This window comes from Rhinoderma darwinii, chromosome 10 (genome assembly GCF_050947455.1).
Source record: "Rhinoderma darwinii isolate aRhiDar2 chromosome 10, aRhiDar2.hap1, whole genome shotgun sequence".
NCBI classification, from domain to species: domain Eukaryota; kingdom Metazoa; phylum Chordata; class Amphibia; order Anura; family Rhinodermatidae; genus Rhinoderma; species Rhinoderma darwinii.
In genome coordinates, this window is record NC_134696.1 from 26,885,122 (window position 1) to 26,894,544 (window position 9,423).

Here is a 9,423-nt window from a genome sequence, read left to right on the forward strand (position 1 = left end):
TCCTCATCTCTTGGCCAGAGTGGAGAGCGGTAGCAAAGAGGAACTGGAGGACCTGTCCTGTCCTACACTACACAGATATCCCATTGATTTGAATAGGAACTGTGTAATGCTTCATTTCTCCAGTGGAGGTGCTGCAGGGGAATTTAACACTTGTTGCCTGGTTTCCCCACGAATTACAGCTGATCGCTGGGGGTCCCAGCAGGGGGACACTTTGTGATCAACTTATTGTCATGGGATTGTCCAAAGCGGAGAACCCCTTTAAAGATCTTGACCAGGATTTAATATGCACTCAATGTTTCATTTTGTTTCCGAAGATGAAATCTTGGGGATTGCACTCTACTGTGGTGTTTACACATGTATATCTATATAGTGACTCTAAGGATGCACTGCATGTATTACAGTCTACAAACTCACTGGGGAATCTGTCTATCTATCGCCCTATCTTCGACCAAAAAGGACACATCACCACAGACACCTCTTCACGGTGTAAAACAAGTTGCTGTTTTTTTTTTTCTTCTAAAAATAAACATGCTTGACAAAGGCAGTTGCACTGTATGCCCTTTATGTATGTATCTGTAGGAAGAGCCGTCTGTGGTGCGGTGTCCTTTTTGGTCTTATGGATGTTGGATTGGCTATTCCATTGATTACGCGCACATCAGAGCTCACCTATATGCTAGTGTAGTAGGCCCTCATGCATATAGCCGCTGGGCCTTGGACTGTTGCCCTATAAAGGGTTAATATGTTTCAGTAGGCTTCAAGAGGATCTGTCACTAGTTTATTAATTCCCTATCTCCTAACTAATCTAATAGGCGCTTTGCTGCTGATAACTATAGTGTATTTAAAAAAACAAAAAACATTTATTATTTACAGTCATGAGCATTTTTCTAAATATTCTAATTTGACTATAATAGCCAAAAAGGAGGTGACTCTTTATTTTCACTCTGGGCGGTGTAATGTTTTCTGTGTGACGCTGTCCAATCAGCTTCTCCCCCTTCCCTGCCCAGCAACACAGCGTGATCATATAGTATACAGTTTCCATTCCTGACTGTGTTTTCAACTGGTGATATTTCGTCTTTCATATGCCACCAGAACCGCTATTCTAGGTGGTCCACAGCCGGAGATTTGGCTGTTTTAAGTGATCCCCCTTCCCTCCCGCCTCAGTCTCTCACACTGTGTGTGAAGCAGCTTCATGCTGATAGGACAATGACAGAGTCTGTGATGAGGCTCCACCTCAGTAGAATCACTGGTGTTGACGCCCATTTGTCAAGTAGAGGCTCATTTACATATTTAGAAAACACTCATAACTTTTAAAATAATAAAAGTTTTGAGACACAATTTGCACTAGCATTATTAGTGTGACAGCGCCTATTAGATTATTTAGGCGATAGGGCATCACTAAACTAATGACCGATCCTCTTTAAGTACAGTATTTTCAGTGACATTTAGAGCACTCCCCCTTTTTGCTCAGGTGAGGTTAGTGCTTATTGGGCAGGGGGCATTTTATTTAAATCATGGAGGCATATAAACTGTGTCCTCCAACCCCTCCCCCTCTTTTGGCCGCGACACTTTCCATCCTTCCGTCCCTTCGATCACTTGCTGGTTTCAACTGGATTCTTATGGGTTTTGGAGTGTTTGGTATTTCAAGTGGTGTTTGTCTTTTGGTAATGGTGTCAATGGTGTGGGTATCATTTTCTGATTATGTTATATAAAAAAAGCAAATAAATAGAATACAATAACAAAGTGAGTAAAATGGTACAGTACACCTGATCTGGATTACTTAAAAAAAAAAAAAAAAAAAAACTGAAAATCAAGCCGATATGAACATGGTCTATGTTTGTTAAAAAACAAACAAAATGGAAACTACTTGGCACTTGTTGGTGCCTGCTGTTACTTTCTGTATTGTTCTTTGATTATTTTCTGTATTATATGGTGATGGTGTTTTGTTGTCTCAGCTAGTGGGTGTTTAGAAGGAGTGTTTTACCTACCTGCTGTCACGATGAGTGTGTGGATCCACTGGGCCGTACCGCCGTAGCGAGACAGCAGCGGGTACATAGGATACCAAGTCAATGTCTATAGTTCGAATAAGGGTACCTGTGGTAATTTCAGACAGTAGCGATAGTAGGCTCGGATGGGACCTTGGCAGCAGGCAGACACCAGGTGCGGTGTAACACAGAAGGCGTAGAAGACGGTACCACACGACTCCAACTCTCAATGGCACAGGAACAAGGTAGCACAGGATACAGGTAGCAGGAACGGGAACACTGGGAACTGGAAAACACTAAGGGTCCATTTGCAAAGACTAACACGGGTAAACACAACAACGCTCAGGCAATGAAGGAAGGGGCAGGGCCCTTCTTATAGTCCAGGGTGATCATTGGCTAATTTGAAATACAATTCAAGTGCACGCGCAGGCCCTTTAAGGCCCGGAACGAGCGTGCACGCGCACCCTATGGGACACAGCAGAGTGAAGCGGCAGGGAGCGCAGGCATCTCCTGAGGAGGAGATGCAGGCCAGCGCTAACCGATCCATGGCTGCGGCCGTCGGGGGGTGAGTAATCCCGACGGTCCGTGGCCATGGGTGTCACACATGCCCTTAGAAAAGGCAGGCATTCGGTTTCATTGGCCTCTGGTTAAGGTCATTAAGTTCATTAAGGTTATTTTATTTAATACAAGTTATTTAATTATTTAATTCTAAAGTTGTGGCCGACCCCTGAGTTAACCCACATTCAAAAATAGTTTTTTTAATTTATGCTAGTAAAGTATTTAATTTTCTAGCCTATTATTTAGTTTAACATGCTAAACATATGCACACAGTCCTGTTTCTATCTATCTATCTATCTATCTATCTATCTATCTATCTATCTATCTATCTATCTATCTATCTATCTATCTATCTATCTATCTATCTATCTATCATCTATCTATCTATCTATCCATCCATCCATCCATCCATCCATCCATCCATCCATCCATCCATCCATCCATCCATCCATCCATCCATCCATCCATCCATCTATCTATCTATCTATCTTTTCTACATCCATATTTCTAGGCTTCCTTGTTGGGGCTTCAACTTCCAGTAATGGGTTATGAATGAAGAATAATTTTCTTTTTATACTCCATTAGAGTAATACATGTGTAATAACAGGGCTTTAACTTCACAATAAAGCCATAGAAGCAAGTAACAATGCAGCTTTCTCGCTTTCTATCCTTGCGCTACTCCAGGAGTCGGTATATTGGCAGTTTCGTAAAGGAAACCGTGGGAAATATAATCAGTGTGAGTCTTTCATTTCTGTTAATGACCGTCCTTTATAATTACCTTCTAATTAGTTAGTCACTTGGATGCCTCATCCCGTCACTTTCATGTGTTTTTCTCTTGCTTTATATAATAATTCAGAGACCACAGGATCATGTCTAGTGGGAAATGCAGAAAGAGCAAAGAAATAATATATTCACCAGAAAGTCTTTTTGCAGTAAATTACAGTGGTGTAACTATATACTGTATAACGAGTCAAATGAAGAATAAATTATCTGAATACTCACTAAATCTTTCTCCTCTCTCCTTAAACTAAGGCCTTGTTCACAGCAGTGTTGGAGGATCTGTTAGGGGCCTCCGTCGCATATCCCGACGAGATTACCGGAAACAATAGCGCATCATGCTACAATACAGTTTGCGGTAAAACCGCGGACACCCGGACAGAAAGCCGACGGAATGGGTTTCGTCAGCCGTCGGTGATTTCTGTGGTGCAACTGAACCGTCCATTCTGGTTTTTCCTTGTTCAGCTCCTCTAATGGAGCAGAAAAATGGACAGACCCGACGCAGATGTGAAAAAAGTCTAAAGGCTTATTTAGACGAACGTGTAATACGTCCGTGCAACGCGCGTGATTTTCACGCGCCTCGCACGGACCTATGTTAGTCTGTGGAGCCGTGCAGACTGTCAGTGAGTTTCACGCAGCGTGTGTCCGCTGCTTAAAACTCACGACATGTCCTATATGTCAATGGGTGCGTGTAAATCACGCGCAGCACACGGAAGCACTTCCGTGGGACGCGCGTGATTCGCGCAACAGCAGTAAAAATTATGAATGAAAACAGAAAAGCACCACGTGCTTTTCTGTTTACAAACATACAAACAGAGTGTCATAATGATGGTGGCTGCGCGAAAATCACACAGCCACGGATCATACGCTGCTGACACACGGAGCTGTTAAGCACCTTTTGCGCGCGCAAAACGCTGCGTTTTTTGGACGCGCAAAACGCACACGCTCGTGTAAATCCGGCCTAAAAGGCTGACACCGGTGGCATTGGTCATATGGACTGCCATACCAAACATCATGAATATCATGAAGCTCACAGTTTTCTTTTGCAAAGTATCCCTTAATTTTATAATATTGTCTCTGGGGGTCATCCCGTTTTATTGTACCATCCATGTGTTTTCAAACTGCACATTGTAACGTTTTTGGGCTTGGTATTGGTTGTTCATTTGTTGCACATTTCCCCCATTTAGTTAAATGGGGAAGTCAAAATATGCTACAAATGGCAAACGTTGCGTTTTTCACTTTAAAATAAACAAAACACCATACTCATCTCCCCTGGCGCTCCTGTAGCGACACGTCCCTGGTCTCCTGATTGGTCCCATGTGACTGCTGCAGCCAATAACAGGCTGCAGTGTCACACGGGACAAGACATCATCCCAGGAGGCCGGTTCAACAGAGACCAGTGAATGGGAGCAAGGACGTGTCGCTACAGAAGCGCCATGAGATGTGAGCATGTTTTTTTTCTTTATCCCCTCTTCTTCTCTGCAACGGCAATCCGGACAAAAACCTGCACCAAATCAAATCCGATTTGGTGCTGATTTTCTGCCGGAATTCTCTGCGGAATCTGGATCGGATTGGCTAGAGAGTTTTCCGCAGCAAATCCAACCCATGTGAACTCACCTTTACAGTATGGTTTCTAATATCGCCATGATACCTTTTTTTTCGCACTTAGCCTCAACGTCTCTTAAATGTCCATACACCAAGTGATTAGATAAATCTCCAATTTTAAAACCTTGTATAATAGTTATGAGAAACTTCATTGACTCTTAGGCAGGACACGGAGCCCTGTTGTTTCGTACATCATAGCTGTAGTTGCTCATAGCAACCAATCAGATTCCACCTTTCATTTTGCAGAGGCCTTTGAAAAACTGAGAGGAGAAGCCTGATTGGTTGCTATGGGCAACTACTCCACATTTTCTTGGCACTAGTTTAGATAAGTCTCGCCCTTCATTCTTTGATACTCTGTCACTTCCATGTTGAAGAATCATTCTGTCAGATGATAAAAGGATGTCTCTAAGAGAAACCGCTTTGAAATCTCACCAAATAACTTTATACATATAATTTTAGCTTTAGGGTATGTTCACACGGCCAAATTTCAGACGTATACGAGGCGTATTTTGCCTAGTTTTACGTCTGAAAATACGGCTCCAATACGTCGGCAAACATCTGCCCATTCATTTGAATGGGTTTGCCGACGTACTGTGCAGACGACCTGTTATTTACGCATCGTCTGACAGCTGTCAAACGACGACTCGTAAAAATACAGCCTCGTCAAAAGAAGTGCAGGACACTTCTTTCAGACGTTTTTGGAGCTGTTTTCTCATAGACTCCAATGAAAACAGCTCCAAAAACGGACGTAAAAAAACGCCGCGAAAACGGCGCGAAAAACGCCGCGAAAAATGCGAGTTGGTAAAAAAACGTCTTAAAAGCAGGGTCTGTTTTCCCTTGAAAACAGCTCTGGATTTTCAGACGTTTTGGTTGACTACGTGTGAACATACCCTTAGATCAACATATCTGGAATACTCCCTCATTTCCTACCCTACAACAGACGAACATCTCATCAGATTTTGGCTTTCTTACAAGGTCGTTACAATGGGCTCTTTGATTAAAATGGCAAATGGTATTAAAAATACATTTTTGGGGTATGTTGGGAAGAATAAAGCTGAAGAACTAGATGAATGCATTTGACTATTGTATGTTCATAATCAGATACCATAAGTCAAATTAGAAGAATTCCCATTACATAGAAGAAAGGGGGCCCCATAGTAAATATCAAACTCCCCATTATATGGAAAGCTTTGGTCACCCGGAACAGAAGGGACCAGGTGTTCGTTTCCCCATCCATGCCCTTTCTAATTCTCAACCCCCTTGTTTGCTAATAGCGTCCTGTACTGGTACCCACCACTCAACAGCAAAAATGGATGGTATGAATGATGGCTGTGCCCCCTCTCTCCGATGATCCTACAGTAGCTGCCTCTATGGCATATACGTCCTTACTCTCCATATTGGGGCTCAACTGACTGTATAAGTGATGTTTACCTGATAACTGGTTTAGTGGATTGTAGTTCATAACCATTTTATCCTTGTTGTAATGGAAATCAGTTCTCAATGCACAGACGTCCCATTGTGGGAGGTCTAATAGTGACTATACACAGCGGACAATTTAAATAAGCAAAGTTGCAGTATAAAGTATAGTGCAGAAAACTATGCAGGGCAAGAACAGCAGCCGAGCCTCCGACACCATCAGAAATGAAGCATGATGTACATTTCTGACTTCAATGTGCAAGATACAATTTAGCTAAGTGGATTTTAATAAAATGTGTATCATCTACTACTAGATAAACTGTATTGTATGCAGTGCTGGTCTTAGGAGCGTGCAACCTGTGAAGGCGCATATGGCACATCAACTGCCCTTGCGGAAGGGGGGGGGGGGGCACAGATGGCTCATCCAGGGCTTGCAACAATCACAAATCTTAATATTATTTATATAGTAATATTATATTGACTTTGTACAGCACTGTTGATGAGTTACTTAAAGGGACACTCCGGCCAGAACTAAACTTTCCCATGTGCTCCATGATGATATTCCATGTGTCAGTCTCTCACCTGTTATTTATTTCTATATATCAGACTGGGATAGTTGCTTAGCAGCCGTGTCGATCAGGCTCTGTGACCACTTTTTCTATTTGAGTCTACGGAGATCTATGTGTCCCCCATCACAGACTTCAGCAGTTCCAATACCACACTAGTTTTACACAGGGGGGACAGAAACTTCTATCATCAGCCACCACTGATACTTACACAGGTTCCTGTCACACAGGTATAATATAGAAGAATATAGCGCAGCCTCCCTGTCTGTATACTTATGGTTTCTCAGCTTATTTAGGAGAATATAGAGAGAATGATAATCCCAGCGTCCCCCAGCATGCAGAAATGGTATGGTCTTTAACTGGTCATGTGATGCTGTGTTGAAGCATCATGGGATTGATAGCAAAGCAGAGAGGAAGAGAAAGCTGGGGAAATCTAAGACTCAAGATGGAGGCTTTTTTAAAGCACAGACAAGGAAGCAGTTAAAAAAGTAAGTAAAGTATATAAAAAAATTGTAGAGAGTTGTGTATAGTCAGGTGGGGGGTGCAGACATGGAAAGTTGTATTACCCCTGGAGATCTTCTTTAATGTATGAGCTATATTTGGTCACCGTATATTGGTATTACTTGGGCACAGTATGGTGGTAATTACTTAGGTATTATGTGGCACTGTAACTACTTGCTGTGTATGGTGATGGTGGCACTGTATTGCATTGTTTTCGGCAACTGTAGGGAAGTTTTATTTAACTAACTCATGGCTCTGTTATTTGGGCACTGTACTGTATGGCGCTTAAAATTAGGAACTGTATAGTGCACTGTAAAGTTAGTACATAATATGGGGAGTTTGCACAGTGTATTGTAAGGCCAGCACTGGTTATATGTATTTTATCTAGATACCAATAAGATCTGTGTCATCCAAATTCCATTTCCTTTCAAAATATTCATTTTTTTCAAGCTGAAAACAGGTGCTATTAGGAGAGTTTCCAATTAAAATTATTTCATGTAATAATATCTCCAGGACCTTGAATTAGCAGTGGGTGGAAGTCTGAATATCTTCTCAAGCAGATGGTGCCCACACTGTTCCTTATACTTTATCTTCTATAGAATCTTTTAAGAGATCTTACTAAGCAAACATGTATCTCACCGAGAGGAACAGGTGCAGGAAACCTGAAGTCTGGATAACGTTTTGTTCAAAGACTCTGAATTCCGTCAGTTCATTTAAAAGGTATTCCTTACAAAGCAGGGACCCAGAGCAGAATTGCAGACAAACAGAAGCCGGGGATCAAAAGATTCTGTTGTCATTGTAAGAAAGGACTCCAGTATAATAGCACAGTACTAAACCAGAAGCCTTAAGGAGAAATGCACCCAATTTATGAGTAAATGTTCCATTGTCAGTTTATTGACCAACATATATGGAATTTGGTGAAGGGTTGATGATAATATTCCTTGCCGCCTAAGTGGATTGTCATGTCCACGCAATAGCCAAGATGGTCTAAAGGTGATATTATTTCTGGTGGCGGATAGTGGTTTAGAGGTTAATACAATATGGGCCCAATTTATCAAAACTGTCTAACAGAAAAACTGACCGTGATGTGGGTGGGTGGGGGGGGGGGGGGTGACAATGATGGTTCCTTCCAGTAGATTTAACTGTTATGGTCAAGGCTATCTCACTATCATTTAAAAAAATTACAAGAAATTAGATTTGACCATATAGCAGGAGGCCTACTTTCTCTTGTTTATAGTTTCCTTCAGGCGGGTTGGAATGGCACGCCATGGCCAAGTAGTTAGTTTACTGCAGAGGCGTTAAAGATTGTGACCAAGTGCCAACACATTCACCGTCACCAACCTTTCTCCCAAATAACGTCTCACAGTGGGAAGAAAGAAGTGGAAGGACCGCTTATTACCATCAGACTCTACATATAAGGTAGCATGGCATGAGAAAGCCATGCAGTTACTATGGGAAATTCCTGAACAGCAGGGACTCTAGGCATGGCGACCAAGTGCCAAGGCATCCACCAGTGTCATCCTTTCTCCAATATAACATCTCGCAATGATATAAAAAAAAGAACTGGAAGGACCGCTTATTACCATAGGACTCTACAGTTAAGGTAGAATGGCATGCCATAGTCAAGCCGTTACTATTTCCAACATCCTAAACTACAGAAACTCTAGAGATGGCGAGCAAGTGCCAAGACATCCACCGTCACCAACCTTTCTTTCAAATAACATCTCACAATGGGAAGAAAGAACTGGAAGGACCGCTTATTACCAGCTGACTCTACAGATAAGGTAGCTTGGCATGCCACAGCCATGCAGTTACTGCTGTATTTTCCCAAACTGCAATGTCTCTAGGGATGGCGACCAAGTGCCAAGAGATCCACCAACGCTATTCTTTCTCCCATATGACATCTCGCAACGATGAGAAAGAACTGGAAGGGCCGCTTATTACCAGCGGACTCTACAGTTAAGGTAGAATGGCTTGCCACAGCCATGCAGTTACTACGGAAATGTCCCAAACTGTAG

The 9,423-nt window shown here is 42.3% G+C and overlaps 1 long non-coding RNA gene across 1 annotated transcript; it reads right to left on the bottom strand.

The window, feature by feature from the left end:
* Window positions 1-2,097: 2,097 nt before the first annotated feature.
* Window positions 2,098-5,106, bottom strand: LOC142661499 (uncharacterized). Its single transcript, XR_012850751.1, has 3 exons — window positions 4,935-5,106; window positions 3,319-3,413; window positions 2,098-2,268 (listed from the first exon to the last, which is right to left on the bottom strand). It is a non-coding gene; the product is annotated as an uncharacterized LOC142661499 (long non-coding RNA).
* Window positions 5,107-9,423: the final 4,317 nt, after the last annotated feature.